Here is a 27309-nt window from a genome sequence, read left to right as displayed (position 1 = left end):
TAATAATATCAAATTTACAAAAATGACCATGACACTCTACACACTGTGAAGCTTCCTTCACATTAACTCTCTTTAAAGAAGCTTCCTTGATTACATTGCTGAAGCAGCCTTGTACCCTTTGTTCTTTGCTAAAGTCTTCCATGCACGAGGCATCATTTCACATTTTATACACTGCTGGAACCTATCTGTACACTGTGCATGCATAGAAGTATCAGTACACACACTTGCACTTGGTACACTTTACTGTAAGTCTTGTACCCTATACACTTTTGTAAAGCCCCTTCTGTACATTGCGCTAGTTACTTTTGCTGTTTCATCCCAAAATAAGACTAAGTACTTCTTAACATTTTTACTCTTGATATACATTCTTGGTTGGCCTGTGATCACAGATATTCAGTTATTAATTTGTGAGGGTATGAAATTGTGATAAATCTTTGGTTGTAAAATTATTTGTTTTGTACCAAATATTTAAGTGAATTCTAAAGTTTTTGTCATAAATTTTCTAGCAATTGATGTCTTGTGCCATGATTTAGGTTGTAAAGTTTATATTATCTTCATTTTTGAGAAAGGAGAGTGAAAACTAGTCTTTAAAATTAAATCTATATTCTCATGGATTTTAAAGAAAACTGTAAGTTATTGCTTACTATTAAGGGACATAAGTTGAAGTACAGAAGTCTTCTTATATATTTATACTATATGTCTACATTGTATTGATAGAAAACCATAGAGGCTTAAAATAAAGGACTCCTTGGAGCCAGCATTGCAATACTCCGAGGAGGGAGTACCATCAGTGGGAGGTATAAATACAGTATAACCAGTCTGTTACCAGCTTCAAAACTGACTCAAAGAGCTGTTCTCTAAGTTGACAGTTGATTGCCAAAGTGGAAAAAGCTTATTTACTTCTCTTGTGCTTTCTCAGATATATTCCACTTTACTCTTTCACTGCTGAAGCACGTTGGACTTTTCAAATGTAAGTCGAGTCTATCATGTACAGGGAGTCCAAGGAGGGTTTGGTAGGTTGCCACTGAGGCAAGTCTTCACTGACGGTAAATCTTTTGACTGTATTGGTACATGAGCAAAAGCTTGATTGGGGTAGTGTCTTACAACCTGGTGTAATGACCCTGTAGGTTTTTATGACCAGAATTTTGTGTCAAATGTATGATGGCCAAAATAACCTTGTCCATTTTTCTATGTATAACATTTAAAAAGTCTATGTATGTCATACATTTTGTTACTGTTTTCAGTTTTCTTTGTGATTTTACCGAGGATTTTCTCTCACATCCTGTTACAGAACTTGTTTTATATTTAGTTTTGTGGAAAACAAGAAACATTAAGCAAAAGGCAAGTGTTTATGGTGTATATGTTATCAGATGTATTAGTCTTTTTATAAATGAGTTGGTGCAGATAGAATTCCTACCTTGGAGCTGTATGGAGAAATTTAGGGTTATTTGATCTATCTTGAGAGATTTTTATATATGAGGCGGGCTTATTTTTACCATGGGCAATTGACTGAAATTACTTAGTATTGTTAAATTTGTCGATTACTTTTTAAGATTAATGATTATGTAGAAATTTTAATTATGAGTTGTCAGTTTTTACTTCGAAGGTAATACTGTAGTTAGTTAATGTTTTAAAAATACTATTTCCTGGCCAAGCTCATGTAAATTTTGTGACTCAGTATGGAAATTAATAACGTGTTGAGCATCATTTATTGAGATTCGAAAGCTTATTTTTGCTAAGAGATTTAATTGACTTTATCACAAGCTGATTTTTTTCTTATGGCAGTTTACATGCAACCGTACTTCACAGAATTATCGATAAGTACTGTGTGTGATTTATATCCCGTTAGATGTCTTAAAATTTATAAGTTAAAGGGTATCAGAACATTGATGAAGTGAAAAGTTATCTTTTCAATCAAGTATATGGCAATGCTTTTAGTTATATTGTGGACACATGCCATCTTTTCAAAAGGGGGTACCAGCCTGGGGCTTAAATACCTTTTCATCTTAGGCTAATATTTCATTCGTGTCATTGACATAAAGAAGGGATAAATACCACAAAGAACATGTTTTTAGAGGACATGTGAGAAGCCTTACAAATTGATAACATCGTCAGTAATTAGAAAAAATGGGTGTTTGAATGTGGATCTTGGATGAATTCTGATGAATGTGTTTGTCCTAGAATGGACAGAAACAAATATTTGATAAGTTGACCTAGGTAGTGTGTAATAATGAAGACTTTTTTTTTTTTTTTTTTGTTGGAACAGTTATTGTACTATACTAACTTGACTCGTAGAACAGTGAGTTTTCACTGTCATTTAATGCAGATGAGGAAACACCTTATCTTTGCTTACCTTTGTAATTAAAGGTTTAATTGACCTGAAATAATTTCTCTGAAAAGGGTGGTCAAATTTGGATGAAATAAAAGCCATAGATAAGTTTCCTTTTTCTTGCAGAACTTGCTCAGATGTTGAGTGCTAATTATGGAGATGTTTACCACAGTTTGTGATGGGTCATTGATTTCAACTGTTTGCTGGTTTCTCTGAAGGTTTGGTGAAGTTAAAATGTTATGATGCTTAACTGAACTTGACGTTGGCTTTCAAAATTAGAATATTGTATATGTCCCTAACTGGTGTCATGTGGTTATTTTGACAGTTGTGCTGTTTGGAGGAATTGCATGGCTTGTAGAACGTTGTTGGTGATTCAAGAATTGGTTTTGTAGGTGTTTAGTGATTTAGATGAAAAAATAGTTTAGGCTCTTCGTTTTTGCAAAGTTGCCTTGACAACCCATACTGACAGTTGTTAATATTCAATAAACTGATGGTGGAATTTACTGGTAATATACCCAGTCATGGGTTACTTGATTTCAGGCAGGGATAAGGATGATTTACATATTTCCTTGGTTTTCATATTAAAATGCAGTTTACTTTTCGAGGTGTATAGGGAGTTATATAGATGAATTTTTCAAGTTTAGATCTTTTAGAGGTTGAGAAAGATTTGAAGTTTATAATACTGGTATTGAAATGGCATCCAGGAAATATACTGAAATTATCCAAGTTTGGGCTTTTGTCTATCCTAGTTTATGATGCTTTAGTTTGAGGGAAAGTTACGGCTAAAGTTTGGCACTTATAAGTATTGTTGATAAGAATAATTAGGTTTTAGGAAGCGTGTGATAAGAGGTTTTGATCAGTGTCGTGTTCTCTAAGTTTGTTATAGTTAATATTGGTGTACAGAAATCTTGATCATGTCTAGGTTATGATCCTAAAATATAAATTTCCATAATAAAATTTACTATTTGGATAGGATACTTAACCTACTGTTAAAGATTCAATAGCTTATAATCTCCTTGCCTATCAGTGCTGAGATATAGGCTATCTTTAACCATAGGTAAGATTCACCATAAATAATGGAGATTATAATGGCATTTTTGATTCGGTATGGGATTCATACAGTGCACCTTCAAGGAGGTCTAGACGTAGACTAAGGAAAGCTTAGAATGTAACATGGAAAGAATTTGTGAGTAATAGTGGTGTTTGGCAGTCAGAAAGTGTTTGCAATAATCTGGTATTCAGTTATTTGGTTACAGTTGACTTGGTATCCAGATATCAGGTGGTTACAGTGTATTTGGTATTCAGCTGTTTGTAGATGACAGTAGAGTTGGTATTCAGATATCATGTGGTTACATTAGATTTGGTATTCAGCAGTTTGTAGATGACAATGGATTTGGTATTCAAAATTTACTAAGTGGCAGTGGATTTTTGTATTTTTAGAGTAGTTGATGACATTGGAATTTGGTTTTCCAGTGTTCATGACAATGGAGTTTGTCATTCAGCATGGTTTTGTAGCAGCTGAGGTTGACATTGTTGTGTCAGTTTGTGATGTTGAGTGTGAGATTCAGTTTATGTGCTGTTATTTATAGTAGCCTGGGCGTCTGGTGATAATTTGGGATTTTCACGAGTGCACAATGATAAAATTTAGTGTTCATCATCTTTAGTATCAAGAAAGTGTACAGTGCACAGTATGTCAGTTTTTTACTGAATGATTTTTTGGATTCAGCAACTTTTTTATGCTTTTTTTTTTTTTTAGTTTAGAAAATCTGTTAGTTTGTGATATTCATTGTAAAGAAAGGTTGTTGGTGAAACAGGTTCATTAAAAATGTGTGATTACTCTTTGCTTTCAGGAAGTCTGTTGGCTTGTTACAATTTTGCCAACAGAATGTCTGTTAGCTTTGATGATTTTGCATTCAAGATGTCTGAATTTGTTCAGTTTTGCCTGGAAGGCTTGTTACTCGTAGTCTGAGACAATTTTGGGTAGGACGTTTGTCTGTTTTTGTGCTTTGTCTAGAAAGTCTGTTAGTTTGTTGGGTTTTTAGTTGATGTGTGTTAGCTTGTGCATTGTTCTTACATGAAAAACCATTCATGGAATTGTGGCTTAGTTTGTCTTGCAGGTTGTGATTTTTTTACTAAAAAAGTTCTATTAGTTCGTGAGTCTTTTATGTGAAAATTTGTAAAGGTTTTGTCCAGAAAGCATTTTGGTTAGGGAGAGAGTTTTTCAAGAAAGTATGTTTGTTCTGGAGTTCTTTTACCCAGAAAGTGTCAGTGCAGGAGATCTCTTTTTCCAAAAAGTGATATATTTGTTGAACTTTATTTCCAAGAAAAGAGGAGTTTGTATAGAAAGCCTGTTGATTCCAGGGAAAATCTGTTTATGATTTTTGGGTGGTAAGATTGTTAATTTTCAACCTTAAAAGTGAGTTGGGTTTATTTTAGGAAGCCTTTAATTGAGTTTTTGCCTAGGAATTTTGTTAGTTTGAGAGTATTTTTCCCAGAATGTGGAGAGTATTTTGCCTGGAAAATGTCAGTTTGGGATGGTATTTTGCACCAAAGAAGTGTGCAAATTTGCAACTTGTGTACCTGAAAAGTGTGTGAATTTGGAAGAGTTTTTGTACCTGAGAACTATGTTAGTTTTGTAGTGTTGCACCCAAAATGTCAGTTTGGGAGTTTTGTGTCCAATAATAGTAAATTTTGGAGTGTTGTACCCAAAATGTGTCAGTTTGGGAGTTTTGTATCCAAAAATAGTCAGTTTGGGAATGTTATGCCCAAAAAAAGAGTCAGCATTTTGTGTACATAAAGTGTCAGTTTGGGATGGTTTTGTACTGAAAAAGTGTCAATTTGGGAGAGTTTTTATCATCAAAAAAGTGTCTGTTTTTAGATAGTTTTGTCCTGAGAAGTGTCAGTCTGGGACAGACTTGTACCTAAAAAGTATCGGTTGGGAGATTTATTTTATCAACAATTGTGTCAGCTTGGGAGAGTTCTTAACCCCAAAAGTGTGTCAGTTTGGGAGAGTTCTTATCCCCAAAAGTGTGTCAGTTTGGGAGAGTTCATAACCCTAAAATGTGTCAGTTTGGGAGAGTTCTTATCCCCAAAAGTGTGTCAGTTTGGGAGAGTTCATAACCCCAAAAGTGTGTCAGTTTGGGAGAGTTCTTAACCCCAAAAGTGTGTCATTTTGGGTGAGGTCTTGACCCCAAAAGTGTGTCAGTTTGGGAGAGTTCTTAACCCCAAAAGTGTGTCAGTTTGGATGAGTTCTTGACCCGAAAAGTGTGTCAGTTTGGGAGAGTTCTTTTCCCCAAAAGTGTGTCAGTTTGGGAGAGTTCATAACCCCAAAAGTGTGTCAGTTTGGGAGAGTTCTTAACCCCAGAAGTGTGTCATTTTGGGTGAGTTCTTGACCCCAAAAGTGTGTCAGTTTGGGAGAGTTCTTAACCCCAGAAGTGTGTCATTTTGGGAGAGTCCTTAACCCCAAAAGAGTGTCAGATTGGGAGTTTTTTACCAAAATGTGTATAAGGTTGGAAGAGTTGTGCACCTTAAAAGTGTGCTAGTTTGAGAGAGTTCGAGTGTTAGTTGAACGAAAAGGGTTTTAAGAAGCAGGCTATTGTTCTTGAAGAAATGAGATAAAAGGTGAAGAATGTATCCTGAATTATGATGAAAAAAAACATGCTTATACTGTAGATATAGGAAGCTTGAGGTTAGTCGTTAGTTTGGTGCGATTTTTAAAAATTCAAGTCGAGAGGTAAAATGTTTTCATTAAAAACAGTAAGCTTCCATGAACTTTTCCTAAACAGTATACTCTTCTTGACTGCAGCAGTAGTAGTCTTGTTCTGATAGTAAGCAATGTTTGTTGTTCTGTAGCCCTGCTCCAGTGATCAGCACAAAGCAGCTGTTTTAGGCATCTTGTATCCTTGCTGTAGTGAACATATGAAACTCATTTTGATTTGTAGGCCTGCTCTATTAGCAATTTGAAATTGTAATTTTCATTGACTTGTCATCCTGTTCAGGATAAAACACAATTTCTGTAATCATGTGGCCTAATAAGCAAAACTAACAGGTATGTGTGTAGTCTCGTATTTGGTGAGCAATGTGAAAAAAGTTCTGGTCTGTTAGCCCTGTTCTGGTGATCAGAACAAAACTACAGTTTTCATAGTCCTACTGTATAAGAACTGGAAGCTGAAAATTTTGAGAAAACACCCAAAGAAATGGCCCTAATTACTTGGCAATGGAATGAATTTGTAAGGCATTATCCCTTAGAACCTAAACTGTCCTGGTGGTCCACGTGTACGGTGAAGGCTGACGTTAGTCCGACCTGCTGCCCTGCTGGGGGAGGAAGAATGGGGCAGGAGGATAGTAGCTTTGCACGTCTCTTACCATTTACCTGACTCAATCACTGACATTGAATGGTGTCGAGCCGTAAGACGATTTATTAGGCATTTAAGTCACTTGTCTGCTTTTGGGGAGACTGTATGTGTCTTGGTGTAATTAATTGTTTTTGTTGTTACAGAGATAGAGGGATGATTTTTCAATAAAAAATAAGTTAATTGAATTTTGTCTTTAGTGTACTTGTTCATAAGACCTCTTAGAAGAACATATAAGAATGTTCGTACTTAGCAAATAATTAATGTATAAAGAAGGCAGTCATGTAAACTGCCAGTGATAAAGATGACCCAAATTTAAGCATAGTATATAACTAAGAAGTGATAAAGTTTAATAGTAAAATTTGTTGAAAATTCCTGTGCACAAAAATCTCAAAATGGTATTTAACTGCACAACATCATAAGTTGTTTTATAGAATATTGCAATTTGTATGTAAATGAGGAAAAAACTTGATTATGCTGAAATTTTGTATTCCCAGCAAAGTTCAAGTAAAATAGCAAAAATGCACTTAAAATGATTAAAAATGAAACTTGGGAAAGCCGTGGATATGGGGCAATAACATTCTTACATTAAGTTAAAATTAGTAAATAAACGAAAGCTTCAGTCTGGTAGTTGGTGCTTAACCAGTTATAATTAGATGTTTTGACAGATATTCTTGGATAAGGTCGGTCAGGAAATGAAACTAGCACTGTCAAAATTGGTATTTTGTTAAATTTTAGCTCCCTGCCTTCACCTTTTATATCAGTGACCAAGGCTGGTGGCAAAACTGAACTCTGCCAAGTTTATATACATAGATAAGACTCAATTTTGTCATCATTATTGGCAGCTTGATGTCAAAGTTGGTGGTAAAATGCTGAATATATTATGGGAGGTTGTTTAACACCGAAGTATAAAAGTTATCTTAGCTCCATATTCAGAAACTAGTCAGTTTTTTAAATAAGTAGTGATAACTATTCCTATATATTAGTGTTTAAAAGTGATTTAGTCATTAAAGCTCAAATTTAAGGATTCTGTCTGGTGCAAAGTCAATGTGAAAATGGCTAATACCAGATAATATAAATAACGTAGTTAGTGTTATGCTTATGTTTTGGGTTTTCTATGAGTGAATAAAAGACCCGTTTTCTGTAACAGGATGTGAAAATGACTCCCTGGTTTTGAAATCAAAGAAAACGTAAACTGTCGAAAACTTATGTTGACATACTGTAGATTCTCGTGACATGTTATCCATAGAGGCATTGAGCAATAGTTTTTGGGCCTTTATGCATACCATTACAACAAAATTCTGGCAGTTGAGAAACTCTACGGGAATTTTACGCCGCGTTTCACAAGGCACTCCACATTTCATGCCTTTGCCGTACCACATCACAGCCATAAAATGACGTCATCCAAGATTTGTCTTGGTGTTCATTACCCTACACCCTTCTTGGGCTCCCTTTACATAAATAGTCTTGGGTGTTTGAAAAGATCAGACATTTCTTAGCAGTGAGAGAAAACGGGAATCCATCTGTGAAAGAACAAAATAAGTGATGGAGCTTTTCCATTTTTTGCGATGAACTGTCAGCTTAGAAACCAACTCGTAGTCGGTTCGGAAGCTGGTGACGTAACTGGGTAGAATACCTAACACTGGTTGGACTTTCTTCCTTGTAACACTGCAATGCAGGCTCTAAGGTTAAAAAAAAAAATGGTAAAAATTTGGATAATAAAATGCTTGGTTAATTATTGGCTTTTATTTAACATTGAATTGCAAAACCAATTAAACGTATTGATGTAGACAGGACAATATCTTAAATGAAAAAAAGGATTTTAACACCAAGGAACTCTTTACCTACATCCCACCATTTAATTATCAAATATAGAACAGAGAATAAAGACAGCGTAGCTGTCACCATATTCCAAATTCATACTCGTTACTTTACAAAACTAGCAAATGCAGTCGATACTATAGTTTCCCTTGAAAACTGCTTTACATATCTTGACCAGATCTCATGCCTACACCATTAATCACAACGTATTCGTCGTTAAATCTTATAATTCCTTCCTTTTTCAGATTAGATATAGCAAGAACTTTTAGCAGAATTTAAAATTTTGAATAGCATACGTTTCTTTATTGGCAATTAAACTCGATACTTTGGGACAAAAGCCAAACCAGAATGTAGAGGTTTGATAGGTATGGCATTTCTATTGGTGTGGATGTGCACTTCATCATAAAGGCATTAGTTCCATATGCTTTAACGTACTTTTCGGATTTCACAGCTAATTGTTAAATTGATCTTTCACCACATTTTTTCTTCTTACAAAGGTAACGAGTCCCGTTAATGCCTTTGATATGTACCTTTAGCGTATCAAAACTGCAAGCGATTGGCTTCACCTCAATACGAGATTTACTTTTCAGTTTTTACCACCACTAGCCTCTCTACAATGCATACTACTGTGATTGCATTTTTGGAAATTGTCAAGTAACTCAATTTCATAAAGTAAAATTAGACTTATCTTGCTTTTACCCTTGAAATATTACTCTTAACAGAATTTCCCTTACCCTTTAACCTATTGGACCCACCTGTTTAATTTTCTAATTTGAGAATCATAAATGCACGAGGTGTTCAGTTTGGATATTAGATTTATCCAGGTCATTTTAACACAGCAATTTTTAATTTTTGATACTTCACATTTAACTTAGCAGAGAGCCCAATTACGCTTCCTTTAACTGTAGCCTTTAATGTGTAATTACATTTTAGTGGCCTACAGACAAAAGGTATTCGTTTTCATCCGGTAACACTGGATTTACCTACGTCAGCATAATTGAATTACTTGCCAGACAGGTCATATAAATACGGTTTGTCAATTGACTGATTTATATTTTTTTGGCATACATGCCAAGCACTGGGCAACCAAGGCCATTCAGCTTTGAAACGGTAACTGACCGTAAAAGTTTGAAGAGTAACAGGAGAAAAATCTCGCAGTCGCACTGTGAATCAACTATTTGGTGGTGGTGGACAGTAGGATGGATGGAAGAGAATAGAAATGGAGGTACAGTAAAAGGAATGTAAGCAGTTGCAGCTGGGGGCTGGACACAAAGACCATTCAATAACAACCACATTGCACCACGAGGTGCACTGACAAAACTACCGCCCAACAGGGAAACATGGTTTGTGAAATTAAACATCTCAGGCAATCGCGTCCTGTGGAACTGCACGAGATAACAATGAGTGCATTCACACCAAATTATAAGTGTTCATTCCTTTGGCCCTCAGGGTAATGGCACATGTTCGTCCTCTACCAATGTAATTTTTACCATTTTTAATCTACGGACAACTAAAACTACAGACATCTTGAACAGCATGTCTTGATAACAAAAAACCGTATGCTGTATTCCAAATAACACAGTTGGGGCCAAAGGTTGGAAACAAAACTAAAGCACAGCACATAAAACAGATTGAAAATGAGAGAAAATAGTTCACAAATTTACTCTGTGAAATACCACCACAGTGCAAGGATCACGCACCCACAATGTTCGCTTAAGTACCTGATCCTTTTCATGAATAAGAACCAAGTGACAATGGAAGTTGGAGGCCATAATGTACTCAAATTGACCATCCATGGAAACTTCAACTTTCAATCATCATACTGGAAAATGGGAACTACCAATTAAAGTTATCCTATTAATCAAAGGTCCTAGGAAGTTCATCTTCAAAGCATGGTCTGTCTGTCTGTCTCTCTCTCACATACAGACACACACAGTAGTGCTAACTTCTCTGCACAGCATTCAATACAAGTTACTAGTCAACAGGTACCTAACTATAGTAATTTATTACCAGACTCGAATACCAAGTTAATCAGTTTGTCTTTGATTTCACAGTTCCGCTTCATATGGGACTTACTAATCTTCTACAGGTCTTCATTAAAGGGGCATGCTTGTGCTAAATGTTGAGGGAAGGTGTCAAAATTGGCAAATGAAGAGTTAAAAAATCTAACACTATCAACTAATAAGTAGTTCAGTTTCATATGGGACTTATTAATCCTCTAAGGTCTTCATTAAAGGGTATGCTTGTGCTAAATATTGAGGGAGTGTGTCAAAAAGGGCAAATGAACAAACTTAAAAAATCTAAAACTGTCAACTAAGAAGAAGGTAAACTGTCTTATCAAGGAACACTATCAAGAAACAACTTATGCACACGATTTATACTACAAGAGAGGTGCGTTGGGGGAAAAAAATGTGCAGGGTACAAAAGCCTCATATAGTATTTGGTACAGGTACATGAAAGTAAACCACAGTACAATGAAATAATTATTTTGATCTGAAACAAAGCGGCCTGCAGAATATCAAGCATCAGTAAAAGGGCAGGAATACCATATATTAGATTAGTTCCAGCAATACAGAGATTATGAGTTGGATGTGGTGTGGACATGTACCTTCACAACACTACCCTGAGGAGTAACCACCATTTCCTATGGTTACTACAAGCGTTGGAAGACCCAAAAACATTGTGAAGGAGAGGACATTGCAAAGTTCATGGTTATCAAACTAGGGCAAAACCGTTTCCGAGAATGTCTTGACAACAGAATACAGTAGCATCTCAACCTAACACTAAGCGGGTGTGGGTTTCTGATACCAGATCCTACAACTAACTGTACTTGAAATTTGCTCTATCTTACTGCCAACTACAATTCCATATGAACTTTAGAGTAAGCCAACCAACATTTTATATATAAAATTAAGATTTATCTAAAAAGTACCGTCTCATAAGGGTTACCAAATATAATACAGTAAAGTAGTTAGGTAAAGAGCTGCCGAATGAGCTAGGAATTACAAAGGACAGATTTTACATTTAGTCAAATATTTATGAAGCTGAAAATTTTAGGGGGATGAAGGTAGAGTATCACATATGAAGCTGTCCAAGGAAAACCGAAGATTGAATGGATGATCCTAATTAAGTAGGTGTACTGTAATGATGATTATTGAGGCAAAGTAGAATGAAAGAAATGGAATGTTTAAAAGTTCAATAAAAATTAATGTGCATTGTTAAAAAACACATTCAATCTGACAAGGACAAACAGCAGTAAGCAAAGCTAAATCACCAGCAATGCAAGACCCCACATGTAACTTGGAAAAGCACAAAAGCCAAAAAAACTCAGAAAAACTCGACATTTGCAAAAATATAAAAAAAACAATGGTGCGTGCAGTTCAGGAGGCATTTAAAAGGCGGCTTCTTATATAAGGTTGTAGCTTTAAAAAGAAATAATAAAGGCCTTTTGTAAATTAACAGGTTTGTTTTTGGAGAGAGAGAGAGAGAGAGAGAGAGAGAATGTATTTATTGCCTATCAATAAAACACAAGACACATTTTATTATAAAAAAAAGTATCCAATGTAACAAAATTTTTCAGCCATATAACCTTAAAACCATTAAAACCTTAACTTTAGTTTACTGGAATACAGTGTTACAAACTCAATTAATACAGTATCTTGTACAGCTCATCTCAAATGTCTCAAGTGGGAGTTGAAACTTAGAGCAAAAAGAATAAGGCACTAACTAGAGAAACACAGCAAGGCATGCATGAATAACTTGGCATATGGAGAGCAAGACGTCTCGTATAAGGTAAACAATTATTTCACCTGAGCTCATACAACTGTAAAAATGTTATAATCTTTTAAAACTATTACTTTCCCTACAGCAGCCCATTACCTTAACCTAGCCTAACTTGTATGTAATACCAAGTCTCAGACATCATAACCCACTGTAAAGGAACAGTTGGGTTCAGTAGGCTGGCACGTTCCCAGCAAGGGACTTTTGGGTTTCTGGTGTTTATCATAACACTTTAACCAGATACAGTAAATGTGTTAACATCTTCAACTTTGAAAGGGCTGGCCCAAAGGCTTTGGATCTTGTTTATTGCAACAAATTTAAAATTTAATCCAGTACCCGGAAAAACTAAAAAGGTCAACAATTTCGACAAGATTTCTTTCAAGATGGTCCCAAAACTTAAGTTGGCTGAAAGCCATATGATTCCTCAAGTTATGTTCAACTAAATGATGTTCTCCATTCTGAGATTCTGATCCTGTGCATTATTAATCATTTTGACATGGGTCACACAAATTCAGACAGTACAGTATAACTTCCAATTGGCATTCTTTTTACACTGATGAACACAATAAAATAGCTCACTTTAATCTGATAAATGTCATATTCATTTTCCCACACTCACCGGTGGTTGACCTAATTATTTTTACTGTGTAGGTGGATCCAAATGATCATGAGCAGGACAATTTAGTTGCAATAAATGAGTTTTTGTATAATAAAAATAATGACTATTATTCATAGGCCCATTACTTTAACCTTGGTGGAAGGGCACTGAGCTGCTGTAATGCCAACCAGGTGAAGGGAGCCCAAAGAGACCACAGAAGCCCCTGAAATTGGGAAGCTTAAAGAAACAAGACACCAAGGGAAAAAGGGGTCAAAAGCAGTACTGCAACCTTACCAAAAACAAGCGGATAACTTCCGAAGGTGTGACATATGGAAACCTTAGAATTACTAAGAACCAATTAATTTTCTTTCAAACCAACTACTGTTGGATTTAAAATCTTACAAGGTTACAACCCTGCAAGAAAGCAGTTGGCAAAGCACAAAACCTCTTTTACAGATCTTCCAGATAACCAATTCACTATAAGATAAAATGCTGGAGGAACTGGAAAAACAGTGCTAGTAATTCCAGGTTCTAATCTGATCACTAAATGATCAGAGGCAAAAATATCACCAAGACTAACACTTCCAGGAGGCTGATCAAGCAGTTCTTTCTCATTGGTCATGAAAAGAAACCTATGTATTGAATATCAGTTCTTGATGAATGAGCAATTGTAGGGTAGACCCAGCAGAACCAGCTAAGAAAACCGGAATAAATTTTGCATCATTCATACCAGAAGAGCAATGCCCAACAGATGCAGGTTCTGATTTCTCTCCCAAACATTTCTTGGAATTTTGGTTCCAAAAGCAATAAAATAAGAGCAAAACGAAGGGCAGAAGTATCTAAACTATCAAATCTAGAGCAGAGCCACAATCACTGCAATGTTTAACTAATCTTGGTAGGTTGGAAGGAGTCATGAGACAGAGTGCATCATGACAGAAGGTAATGGAACCACAAGAAAAAGCATAGGTTTCCCGGGGGCCATACCCGAGTATGCCAAAAACAGTCTGTTCCAAGAAGAATCTGCCATATTTTGAAGTGGTTAACTCTGCGGGACCTTGCACACATGACCCAGCTACTGGGGCCTGGTGTTTTTGTTTTCCTTCTACAGTGGCTTAGTGTGTCTATTAGTCACACAATAAGATTATTAAGTTAAAATGAGTTTGTGAAAAAACAACAAAGAAACCGGAAGATCTCACACAAAATTATTTGTTATAACTATACTGTTTCTTGACAGCTGATAAGTCTTCTAAAATCTATACAGTAACGAGACAAATTACCAACCAAGATTACCAGTGTTATAAAAAAAAATTAAAATGATACATCAGCTATAAAAAATTTGAAATTATGCACCAGCTAAACTTTAAAGTCCTTGACTATATGGAAAAGAATGCAAAAATTACATTTAACAGAAGCGATACCCATCAATACGGTCACTAACGCATTACTAACATGCACTCTTCCCCAACGAATTATAAAAATATACCATCCCACAAAACTACAAACAGCTCCTTTTAACTATAAACCTAAACAGTAATTTAGTGGTCCAAACAGAGCAACACTTATTACAAACAAATATACTTACAATATTCCACCAAAAAATAAGGCATCTTTACACACTGATACTGCACAGTAGTTTAACAAACTTGGAGTAGTACTGCTAAATGAGGAACCTTTTCAATTATACTCTACAGAAGTTCATCAAGACCACAAAGTCATACTGCTAGATCCCAATAGGGTTTGCCCAAGGATATGTTCTTATATTGTTACTTTTACTATATTACTATGAGGTACGTTAATTAAATAAGTCATTATGTTGAACCCTAATGGGGTGGCATGAAGTTTTGTTTTAATTAGCAAAATTTATTTCAAAGGGAGTGAATCAAATATTAAGTACGTTGCTGTTCTTAAAAATCTATAATACTTGGCAGTTCTTAAAAATTTATACAGTAATTGTGTAATTAATAAAAAATTAATGTTCAACAAAATTTTAATTTCTAAACTTGATATCTGCTGTTGGTCAAGTTCAGACATGTACAGAAATGTTTCTATGCATTAAGGGAATGGGTTCATTTTCTTATTTCATCAAATATTCATAGGTCACATTAGTGTGACTGATTCACTCCTCTTATGCCTACAAGAGCAGGAATTCAACTTATTTTTAACGTTAACATTAACTATGACATGTCGGAGGACTCCATAAGGGAAAGCAGCAGCAAGGAATAAAAATCAAGAATAAAGTGGAAAAGGAAATCATGAAATACATGTGGGATATACAAGACAATCCAAATAGACACACACCAGCCTGCTCAACAAAAAGCATTTGCACAATTTTGAATTTCACAAGTTCCAAAAACTCCGCAGCAGGATTAGGAAGACTATTCCACAATTTGGTCACACAACAAATAAAAGTTCTAGAAAACTGGGTGATACTGAGCCTAACCAAAATATAGGCTATACTGTACTGATAGAATTAAAAGAATTTCTAATAGTCTCATACAATGCTCAGAATTAATAAGAGAAATTAAAGCACACAGAAATGGAAATGCTTAGCATTCTTTGAGCATGACAGATTGGATGACATAAAACATAGCTGAAAACAAAACACAAAACTGGAGTTGGAAAACCAAGAACCAGCAAGACACCATAGGAACTGGTAACCCGAGCAACCTCAAGCATTTTTTCATTACAAAGGTTCAAAAAGAAATAAGAGAAGACTAGATTTGGACAAAGAATACAGAATTGACATGGAAATTCATACTTATTCAAAATGAGCATATATTACATGCCTCTGAAACACAGAGAGGTCATTAACTAGCATCATAAAAGCCCATCATAGTTAATCATAGTCATAGAGGAAATTAGGGAAATGAAGAAAGTGAAGCCACCAGGAGTTTCTGAATGTAGATGACCTGATGGTAACAGTGGACATTTAAATAGGTCTTATATTAAAGTTGGAAAGAGAGATGATGATGGCATGAAAATCAAAACCATATAAAACTTAAGTTCAAGATGATGTGAATGTAAGTTAAGGGGAAGGCACAGTCTGAATCACAGGGGACTTTGAGCAGAAAGTGCACAAGTATAAGACAATGCAAAAAAAACTTCTCTGACATCTAACCTCACATCATGAAAAACTGACATCATGAAATGATAGTGCTGACGTGGAAAAATCACTAAGCAACCATTTATAGGCCACACAAACCAATGATCTTACAACAGTATGATCTGGCGTAAAACCATACTGATGTAGGTAGAAAGCTGGGCTCACCACAATAAAAATCTTCTTCAATGTCCCTTAGCCCAAGATGCATAGGCCTCTTCCTCTCTTCTCATTTAGCCGAAATTTCAACAAACTATACTTTCATTGACAATTCTAATTCAAAAACAAACCCTGAAGGAGTTCACTACAGTCTAGCAATGTGATTCAGTGGTCTAGTTCAAGTAATTGATTTCAATAATGACAGGATTTTACCAAATATTTAATCATATCTCTTCAAAAGAATGGTTGTGTGGGGACAACATATAAGCAGTGTCCCTAAATTCATCAGAACTGCACAGCCCTTTAAGTACTACAGTATACTGTTTACTGACAATACAAAATTCTACCCACACCCTAGGTGCAGGTCAAAATTCAATGAAGGCTTTTGTTCTCTGCATTACTGAGGCACAGAAGGGAACCTGAAGGTTGTTGATGACGAGGATGGACAGTACTCCACGCTGTATTGAATTCCGCAAGTAGTCTGTAATGAAACAAAAAATTAGGACTCTCATACTACAAATAAGATGAATTTAAAAATATTCTTGCCTTGATAATTCTTGTCCTAACTGGAGCTTTTCACTTTGTTAACTAAATGAACACAAAACAACCTGAACCATCTCTAAAATACAATAATAGATTTGAAAATATATCCAATCACAATACAGAAACCTGTTGTTATATTTCTGCCTCATACCAAAATTAACGAGCAGTTAGCTCTTTGCATCAATAAGAGGGGAGCTAAAATTTGTATTCTCCCTCTGTTCAGTTTACATTGCTTGTATGGTTTACTGGACCAAGGTCTCATCTCTCATTTGATACAGAGCTTTCTGTATTTTTCTATTACAGATACATAGGGCAAACTGTAAGGGAAAAAAATTCACTGCCTTCCATACACCAATTGAGAATTTTCTTGGCAAAGACATCACCCTACTTACAAGTTACATTCTGGACGGCTGTTTTTGTATGTTGAATTGTTTGCAAGTTGTTACTGTACTCTCCATGCCTATGTAAGTACAGTATGATACAGTACAGTCAATACAGTAGTGTACATTTTTTCATCCTACAATACAATACATACACTGCATAAACCATTGCTGGAGAAACAAAAATGAATGGCAATGCTCAAGGGAGTACTATGTCACCCAGTGTTTGGGTAATGTAAAGAGGATGCTGCCATTTTCAAATTCTCTAAAAAGTTATAAGGGTGTAACAGTTTTTCTACCTAAGCAACAGTGATGCTTGTGGGGTATGATTTCTTTACAAGCACTTAACTGTTCTCCTATAACTTTACAAGCACTTAACTGTTCTATAATTTTACAAGCACTAACTGTTCTCCTATAACTTTAAAAGCACTTAACTGTTCTCCTATAACTTTACAAGCACTTAACTGTTCTCCTATAACTTAATTGTATACAGCAGTCAGATACAATCAACTGAGGTACTGAACTGTAACCTATTGCTTATCATTAGAGGTGTCCTTGGGCTCAGGGATTAACATTTCAATACAGTACCAAATTTCTTTGTATTGTGGTGGTATTCTCCATATTTAAAAAAAATTAGTTCACTGCAGAATTTGCAAGATCAGTAATCACATTTGACTTAAGTATTTTCTACCTGTCACCAAAAAGTATTATAAGTAACACATTCTGGGCTTGAGGAAGTTACACTGACTTCTGCACAATAAACATATGTACTCCCTTGAATTTATCCACAGATGTAACATTATACCAATACATCACAATATGGAATGTGGTATAAATTTCCATTTAATAATTATCATAATACTCTACTCATTGACCTAATTTATTCAACTATCACAAGGTTGGGCCAAAGTGTGTTCCATCACAGTTCCACCTTTCCTGAATCCATCCACCATCATTCACAAAATTTCACCTGTATGCCAAAATACTGTGATTGTTGAATCTAAAAAAAAATTTTTTAAAAATTAAATAAAATCAACCTCTTGTACTACCACTAAAAGCTTTGGCTGATTTCACTTTCTAACACAGCAGTAGGGATGCTACTCCCTATGCAATGAACACTTGGGCATGAAATTTATGCTTGGGCTACATTATGCCAATAAAATTAGAAAAAATCCACCTCACTGCTTCCATTCCTGATTCTGACAGATCATCATCTTTTCAGCTTAATCTGTAATTGGAGGTGCTGTTTTTCAGGAACCTTTTTTCAGCTATACTCACTGAACAGCTCATAAAATTGGTTTTGGCAAACATTTATGGACAAAAACCCTTCCCGGCTCCAACCTCCCCATTTATTTAGGAACTGATAATTCAATTAAACTGGCATGAATGTAATATCATGCAAAAAATCATTTTTCACCCTTTTTACTTGAGTTTTCAGCCATAACTATCTGACAGACTACCACATCTGATTACAGCATATATTTATCACTTAAAAAATAAAGCACTAACCATATTGCATCCAAATTTCTTCTCTAGGGAGAATTCACTGGAGAATAATTTCACTACCACATAAAACACACACTAACACTAAATGGCTGCAATATTTAATTTCATGTATTATGATATTCATCTCTTTCCTTTCTAGTTCTCAAATTTTCTGTTCCAGGCTTCCACCCCAGTAATCTGTACAAACAAACATTTGAAATACGCACAGTGTAGATAAATTTCAATGAAAGAAAACCTTACCATACTGCCACTGTCATCCACACTGTTATCTCCCCTCTAAGGGGGCAGTTGCCCTGATGTGTCCTCAACAATTTCCATCGAATGCGTGTTACTCCACTAAGCACTTCTTCAATTTCTCCTTAACCTGATCATGCCATCTAATCCACTGTCTTCCTCTTGACCTTCTATCCTTATCATATGGGTTTGGAAAATAAGGATAAATGTGAACGATAAGACCTGGAAACAGTACACTATTATAGTAAAAACTTAAAGAAATGTTTCCAAAGAATATCCATTACATACCATAATTCACACTTCTCACCTTGCATACAGCTAACAACTGAAATCCAGTAAATGAATGAAAAAAATAAGGGACATTTTTTCCACCAATAACCAAGACTTGCCAAATCCCTAATTTCTGGGAAGCCAATTTGATAAGAATGCAACTCTCCATATACTCACTGTAATTGCTGTGGATTCTCTCGACAAGATAGATTCACGGGTATATTTTCTTAGACAGTGCTCTGGAATGGGACATGTTAACAAATATAGTAGAGTAGTTGCACCCCATACTTTCATTATGATATACTGCACAGTCAATGTGTAGCCTCTGCCGTACCTGAAATGGAAATAAACTTTTAGTCATCTTCAAATGAAACAAACTGGAATGAACAGCCAAGAATACAGATTTTAGTTCAGTTCATATTCTAAAATTAAATCTTAAGCAACCACTTATGTATAAGTCATCTAAATACTACTTATGTATAAGTCATCTAAATAGTTTACTAAGACCTTAGTTCTGTTCATATTCCTAAACTAAATCTTAAGCAACCACTATGTATAAATCATCTAAACAGTTTACTAGGACCTGTCATATTTTGAATCTCATTGGACTCATCCAAAGAAATCACTTTGGAATGAAAATTTGTCACGGGAGCAGCGTAGAGCTAAAGAAGCTGGGTAGCTACCTCATAGGTGGGAGGAGACTAATGGAAACAAGCCAGAGCAAAATAGAAACAAATTTAGTTGATAACACCAGAGACAACTGTCAATCATGTCACAATGGCAATTGTTCCCTAACACCATGAATGAAAATGCTCCAATTAGCAACTCTCTACCAGATTTCAGTCACCAGTACCAGGCCCTTCTCCCCCTGCGTCAGAAGACAAAATGATCATTATGCATAAGACTTTCTTACAGTTAAGTTTAATGCTGTATATTATATTAATATTCTACAAAGTACAGTACCATCCTTTATCTTCCTACACAGGCCAATAAAATTAGAGATTCTGATGACTTACGTCAATTTATACTACTGGAACCTCACAAAGTATGAACATCTTTCATTTCTCAATAATACAGAATATGTATCTCAAGAGTAAGCACTGTTTAATCATAAGCTGGTGCTGTTACATACAGTTCTCGAGCTTTCTTAAACCACTTGTATTGTCTTTATTTACTGTGGTTCACTTGAGATATTTTATATCAAACATTTTGACAAACCTCTGAGGTGAATCTGGATAGTGTTCCCACAGTTACCAAGTGCTCATATTAAACCAGAGGACAAACTAAAAAATTAGGGGAAATTAAGAAATTTAAGTGTTTAAACTTTACCTAACATGGAACAAAATGAATTCATTGTGCATTTATTATTAAACACTGCTTTTCAAATAAAACTTACTGCAGACCAAGCTTTTCTGCTGTTTGGCACAAGATTTGACAATATCAAGTTACCAGTAACAGCACATGCTTATTTTTCATCAAAGCTACTGCTTTCAATGCTTCATTAAACACTGCTTTTCAAATAAAACTTACTGCAGACCAAGCTTTTCTGCTGTTTGGCACAAGATTTGACAATATCAAGTTACCAGTAACAGCACATGCTTATTTTTCATCAAAGCTACTGCTTGTGGGCTACCAATCCTGCCAAGCTAATCCTCACGTCCTCGACCAGGATGATAATTCTGTGAAATTCAGGGTTTAATATTTTGTAACTTCCACATTAATTACAAAATATGGCCAATGACTTCACATCATATGACATAGCCTCTTCTTATAAAATGAAATTCTGCTTTCATCTACTCCAAGAGCCCTTTCCAAACTGTATATGCTTTCAGTATCTTGCAGGTTATTAAGAAATACCCATCACTGTATCACGATTATGAACAGGATACAACACTAGACATCACATTGCAGATGTATGTTGAACATAGCCTTACACGGCAATAAAGACATTTATATACGATAGCTAAACTTGTAGCAACTAATACTTGTACATTACCATAAAATTCCTAACATCAACAGACATGTAACCTAGTCCAGGTTATGACAGTGCTTTGTACATTACCGTTCAAGAAACTAGACATGGCTATCTTTCAAGACTGCCATATACTGTATGCTGCACTTAAAAATACACATTTGTTATTCAAGAATTACAAAAAAAAGCTACATATAAAGAACCATCATACATAATATAGTCAGTCAAAAGCCTAAATAAAAAATGTTAGAACATCAGCATAATTCCAGGAAAGAACCTGACTGTAGCATTGCATCTCCTCTTATAGCCTAAGCATAACTGTCAAGAACACTATCACAAGCAGTAAGTCCATGTTTGGTGCAAAAGGCATTCCTTTCAGGATTGGCAATTACATTTAAAGTACTATGTAGTCCAGAGACTCAAACATGCCCGAGTATACCAGTTTACTGACCCTTTGTGATAACATTGCAGGGGATAAGAATATAATGGAATATAGAATTTAGGCCAAAGGCCTAGCACTGGGACCTATGAGGTCATTCAGCACTAAAAGGGAAATTGAGAGTAGAAAGATTTGAAAGGTGTAACAGGAGGAAAACCTTGCAGTTGCACTAGAAACAATTGTTAGGAGGGTGGATAGCAAGATGGAAGAAAGAGAATATGAATGGAGGTACATTAAAAGGCAAGGGGTTGCAGCTAGGGGCTGAATGGATGTTGCAAAGAACCTTAAGTAATGCTCATGTGGTGCACTGATGGCACTACCCCCCCACCATCCTATGGGAATTGCACAGGATAGGCCTATAGGCTTGGAATGTGATCAGAATGATTAAAAGGGAAAACTGTGGCAAATTACAAATAATCTAATAGATAATAATGGTTTAGCGTTCTAATATCAATTGTCGTCTATAATAATTTACACAACACTCTTAGCAATGGGTGCAGAAAGTAATGAACCGAGTTCTGATCTTGCAACGCAGCTGGTACCCTACAATCAGGCAACAAATATGACAACCAAGACGGTGCTGGTCATGGTACAAAGGTTACCAAGTTTAAGAAAATTAACTACTTGGTCTCCAACTAATTATGGAACTGCCAATGACCTATGCAATCTGCCTGTGTTAATACTTAGTCAATCACAACCGGTGTTGGCATTGGTTATCATATCCACATATTTGTTGTTAAATTCAATTGAATAAGCTAAAATGCAGATATTTTAACCAGAGATTTTATGTTATCTGCATAGGCTAGGCTAATCACAGACCATAATTTCAGTCAAATTCATTTCTTACCTAGGCCTACATAAGCCTAGCTATTACTACTAGCCTACTGTGAAAACAGACCTAGTGACTAAATTTCACGATAAAATTTAGCCTAACCAGCCTTCCATGGTTCTGTGACTTGACAAAGCTGAAAGGGGGGTGGGGGGCATCATTGGCCCAAGTCACCTTGCTACTGCACAACAACCAGCCCCAGTAAGACTGGTTCAAGCTTCCCCTGCAATTTACAAAGCTAAGCCTACCCTTTAAGCCTATGGGTCAGTGTTCAGTTCAGGTCATCCTAATACATGATCATCCAAAAGACTAGGCCTGTAGTTGCTTATACTACATTTATTAACCATAGAACAGCTCTTGTTGTTAGTTTTAAACTTGTTCTGGTCGTCTTAATACCCTTTACTAAATGCAAATGGCACACTTTATTGGACTTCCCTAGCCTACCTCCTATAATTAACCTAGCTTATAGGGATAGGGGTCCATTGTGAGGAACAAGTTTTTTGGGTAGGGGGGAGGGGAAAGGGAGAAGTGAAATATCCCAACCTAACCTAAACTTAGGTGCCAGTCCTTACCAGATCTGAGAATTTGATGACTGTAGTTTAATGGTTTTTCAATGGTATTTCCAAGCAACAGCTCTGCATAGACTCTTAGCTTGGAAATAGATAGGTACGGTAATTCTAAGCAGGCTGTCGGCGGTGAGGTAGCCTATGGCAGTTGATGTTTTCCTATGTTATTTTACTTGCTTTGCAAGAATTTAAAGTAATACTTTGTCAGCCGGCTGTAACTAAACTGTAATTGACCTTTGAAGGCTACAAGACAGTACCAACAGGTCCCCTTCACCAACCTATACAGTACAGTTCAAATGTAAATTACAGTTTAGCTACAACCAGCCAGCAATATATTACCTTAAACTCTTGTAAAACAAGTAAAACAACACAGGAAAACATCAACTGCCATAGTCTAGCTCGACTGGACACTATTTGAAGCTTTCGGTTGGGGCGAAGAAACGTAAATGGGTAGTGGAATGGCGCTTCGCGCCTTACCCACATTTTGAAATATTCTTGGCAAGCTCGTATGATCTGGTAGGCAGTAATGTTGCGCTGCGCGCGCTAGCCACAGGGGTTACAGAAAATGTAAAAAGAATATTACTTTAAACTCTTGTAAAGCAAGTAAAATAACATAGGAAAATGTCAATTGCCACAGTCTAACTGAACATGTATAAGAGGAAATACAACAATAAGGTCCCATACCTTTTCCCACGTTATTTACCCCAGCCAAAACCCTAAATCCCCAATGGGTCCCCCTTACCGTTAGCTATTCTTGAAAATGTTTTACCCCACCCAAAACCCTGATTCCCAACGGGTCCCCTTTACCATCAGCTACAGTTCCAAGATAATTTACAGCTTAATTACAGGCGAGCAACAAAATATTACTTTAAATTCTTGTTCAGCAGGTAAAGTTCTGTAGAAGAACGTCAACTGCCATAGTCTAGCTCACAGCGGACAGCCGGGTTACATCTACCAATCGATACTGATTTTTCCTATGCTTTTAGTGTTGCTGATGAAGGAGGTGGTGGTGTTTACTGTCAGTCAATTATTATTAACCTCACATATACCCAACATGGTTGGGGACCATTAGGGAAGGCAGGTTTTGGGTGGGGGAAATCGTTGGGAGAAAGACCAGACTGTGATGTTGTTATGGAATGATTCCACACTTACGGAGCCATATGCTCATGAAGGGATTGGTTAAGGAAACCTATCATAAAAGGAACTACACTAACCTAAAGTAGCCCCAGGGAGAAAGAAACCACTTTTAATCAAAAGCTCCCCTATAACAATGCGCATGCAAGACTGCACTCCAGGATGGCCAGCGTAAACTTCTAAGCTTAATTACAGGTTAATTACAGTCGACCGATAAAAAATAAGGGCAAATTCTTGATAGTCTAAGCAACCCAAACACTATATAGAGGAAAATGAAATTTCCAAAGTAATACCCAAAGCGAAGCTATTACTTAGTTCTACTGCTTGACATTGCAATCCTTAACAGGTCTGGGGGCTTTATAACTTTAGCTTAACATTTCCTCGGAGGCTTTATAACTTTAGCTTAACATTTCCTCGGAGGCTTTATAACTTTAGCTTAACATTTCCTCGGAGGCTTTATAACTTTAGCTTAACATTCCCTAAGTTCAAATGAGGTTAAGTTTACAACCTAACCGAGGCTGGACTGGTGATATCACTTTTAAAAATGTCCAATATACCTTACACCCCTTACCTTAATAAGTATCAAAACTTGCAGAAGTATTATAGGGTCCTTATAATGTAACACTTTTGTATTTCCTTCTTCTGTACATTGGCCCCTACGCAAAATGCCGGCTTCCCACCGGGGTTCCCCACAATCACAGTGTATAAATGGGTCCCGTTTCTTTAAAACGACAAATTTGTTATCAAAATGAAAGTCACAAAAGTTAATGACTTACGCGATAAAAATATCCTGAAGAAATTTTGCGCTGAGCTGAAAATACCTCTAGGACACAGATGGACTATGAAAGGCTTTTAGGAGCCATGACATTCATGATCATGGTCTGTGACGTCTGTTCCCAAAGTCGTACGTGATTGGTGGAACCCAGTTACTCAGAATGGAACCAATCAGGGTTCAGCATTGTAGAGCAGACATACCAACATAATTTTCTGAGTGAAAATAACAAAAGACGTTGAAAATTCACTAATTATGGGCGCATACAGCAAGAATGATATTATAGTAAAAATATTCTTTGATATATGCGTAGGGAAACTGAAATGATGGTTAACATAAACAATAATTGCTTGGTAAGAAATGTCGCTAACAGGTAGCCTACTGTTAGTGATTTGGTAAGTATAACGCAGGTTCTTGTATTTGGCGAAAAATTCTTTGTAATGCCACTGACCACACTCTTGCTCAATATTATAGCTAATGACAAATAGTAAATAAAAGTACCGACCATTGTCACATCATAGGGTTTAAAGTATGTCTCTTTAAATACGGCCGCCGTTAGACATCCAACAAAACTTTATTCTATCTATGATTCGTGAAAGATGTCTGTGGTTGGTGGCGCCCTAAGTGGCGGGTCTCAGACCTACCGGGTTAACCGCCAAGTTTAACACTGCATCACGTTAGGAAAAATGTTATTTAATGTCTATGTTTGTTTGAAACACCATAAGGAAAATTTTTACAATGAAACAGGATCCTTATCCAACTAATAAAGTGTCTATAATATGGTGCTTCTAAAAACGATACCCAGGTGTCTGTGCATGATTTAGAAATGATTTTATTTATACATTTATCAGGCCAATTCCAGCTGGTCTTTTATTCATATATAAAATTGATTGTCTAGTGAGCCTGATTATCATTATTACAAGTATAACCAGAAAGTTATTTTCTAGCATTCTGCCTAAGATAGACACACGAGCGAGTTAACAATTGTGCTCTTATGCACAAGTGTCAGGCGTCTTTTATACTAACACTTTAATTCTCTAGTTTATTTTTCCCTTAAAGTGATTCCGGTTGAAATGAAGGCGTTCTCGGTAGTTGTTTGAGAACTACACTCCCTATATCTTTATCCTAAGAATGAAGATCCTAGTCTTTTTTATTAACTAAACATGGAGGTTTAGTTTTTTTAGTCTTGCACCACACGCCCTTTCAAATCATATATTACGTTATCAAACGCTTGTAACCCTACATCCTTCCCTATGAGCATAACCTGCAGTCTATAATTTCTAAATATTTGGTGAGGACAAAGCAGAAGTGTGTAGCTTCCTCTTATCATTCTGTAAAAGGGCTCCAGATACAAGATACAACTAATTAAAATTGGAAGACGATAGGCCTATCCCTGCCTCACAGTTCGTATCACAGCGATACATCTAGGACACACCATCTATAATAATAAAACTCATTATATTATTATAAGAACATCTTAAGCAAATAAACAGTTCTATCATCAAGACCAAAAGTCATGACGGATGACCTAAGGTGACGAGAAAATTCATATTATGATCAAGCATAGGCCGACATGCCATCATAACTTCATATAAAACCTCATTATGAAATATGTTTGAGTACCTAAACATCTTCAAGAGTTTACAACATTTCTTTGAATTTAAATGAATGTAGAATATAGGCCAAAGACCAAGCACTGGGACCTATGAGGTCATTCAGCGCTGAAACGGAAATTGGCAGTAAAAGGTTTGAAAGGTGTAACAGGATACCACGCAGTTGCACTATGAATCAGTTCTTAGAAGAGGGTGGAAATTTAGAAGATGGAAGAAAGAGAATATGAAGGACTTACAGTAAAAGGAACGAAAGGGGTTGCAGCTAGGGACCGAAGGCACGCCGCAAAGAACCTTAAGTAATGCCTACAGTGCACCGCATTATGTGCATTGGCGGCACTAATCCCCTACGGAAAACATTTCTTTGATAAGTATCCGAAATGCCTCAGTATGAAATATATTTGAAGAAATTGTCAAGACCTTTTCAAGTAATAACTGATCACACTTAATCACGAGTCAAATATTTAAATATTTTCAGTAGTGGATGCGAACTCTATCTCAAGCGCAGAAACTGAAAAAATAAAGCACGCATAAGCTTTCGTCCTAAAACCTCGATATTCATTTCCTTAAATCTACACGGACACTAATTCTATCAGCACAGTGATCATTATCTGAATTAGGTCGGAGGACGATAAAAAATACAATATAACTTTAAAATGGAATAGATAAATGAAGTAGGCCCTACTCAGTTCAGTGATAATGAAGCCTAGTTAAAAGAAATCAGATGAAATTTGCCTACTTAGATAATAACAGTACAAAGAGACATCTGACTGACGTCTTGGTAGAAATAACTAATCTTTGAGAGATAATAGTCCAGAAATTATAGGATCCTTAAAATCAAACTAATCCAGGCAGACTAGAGAAATCTCTCTCTCTCTCTCTCTCTCTCTCTCACGTGAAATCCTTTAAGCCAAT

General features: G+C 36.1%; 1 long non-coding RNA gene across 1 annotated transcript; it reads right to left on the bottom strand.

The window, feature by feature from the left end:
* Positions 1-13876: 13876 nt before the first annotated feature.
* LOC136852435 (uncharacterized) lies at positions 13877-24912 on the bottom strand. Its single transcript, XR_010857135.1, has 4 exons — positions 24789-24912; positions 19250-19406; positions 18809-19024; positions 13877-16620 (listed from the first exon to the last, which is right to left on the bottom strand). It is a non-coding gene; the product is annotated as an uncharacterized lncRNA (long non-coding RNA).
* Between the last annotated feature and the right edge of the window lie 2397 nt (positions 24913-27309).

Source organism: Macrobrachium rosenbergii, chromosome 25 (genome assembly GCF_040412425.1).
Source record: "Macrobrachium rosenbergii isolate ZJJX-2024 chromosome 25, ASM4041242v1, whole genome shotgun sequence".
Taxonomy (NCBI): domain Eukaryota; kingdom Metazoa; phylum Arthropoda; class Malacostraca; order Decapoda; family Palaemonidae; genus Macrobrachium; species Macrobrachium rosenbergii.
Note: the sequence above shows the minus strand (reverse complement) of the source record. Positions and strands in the feature narration are given on the sequence as shown.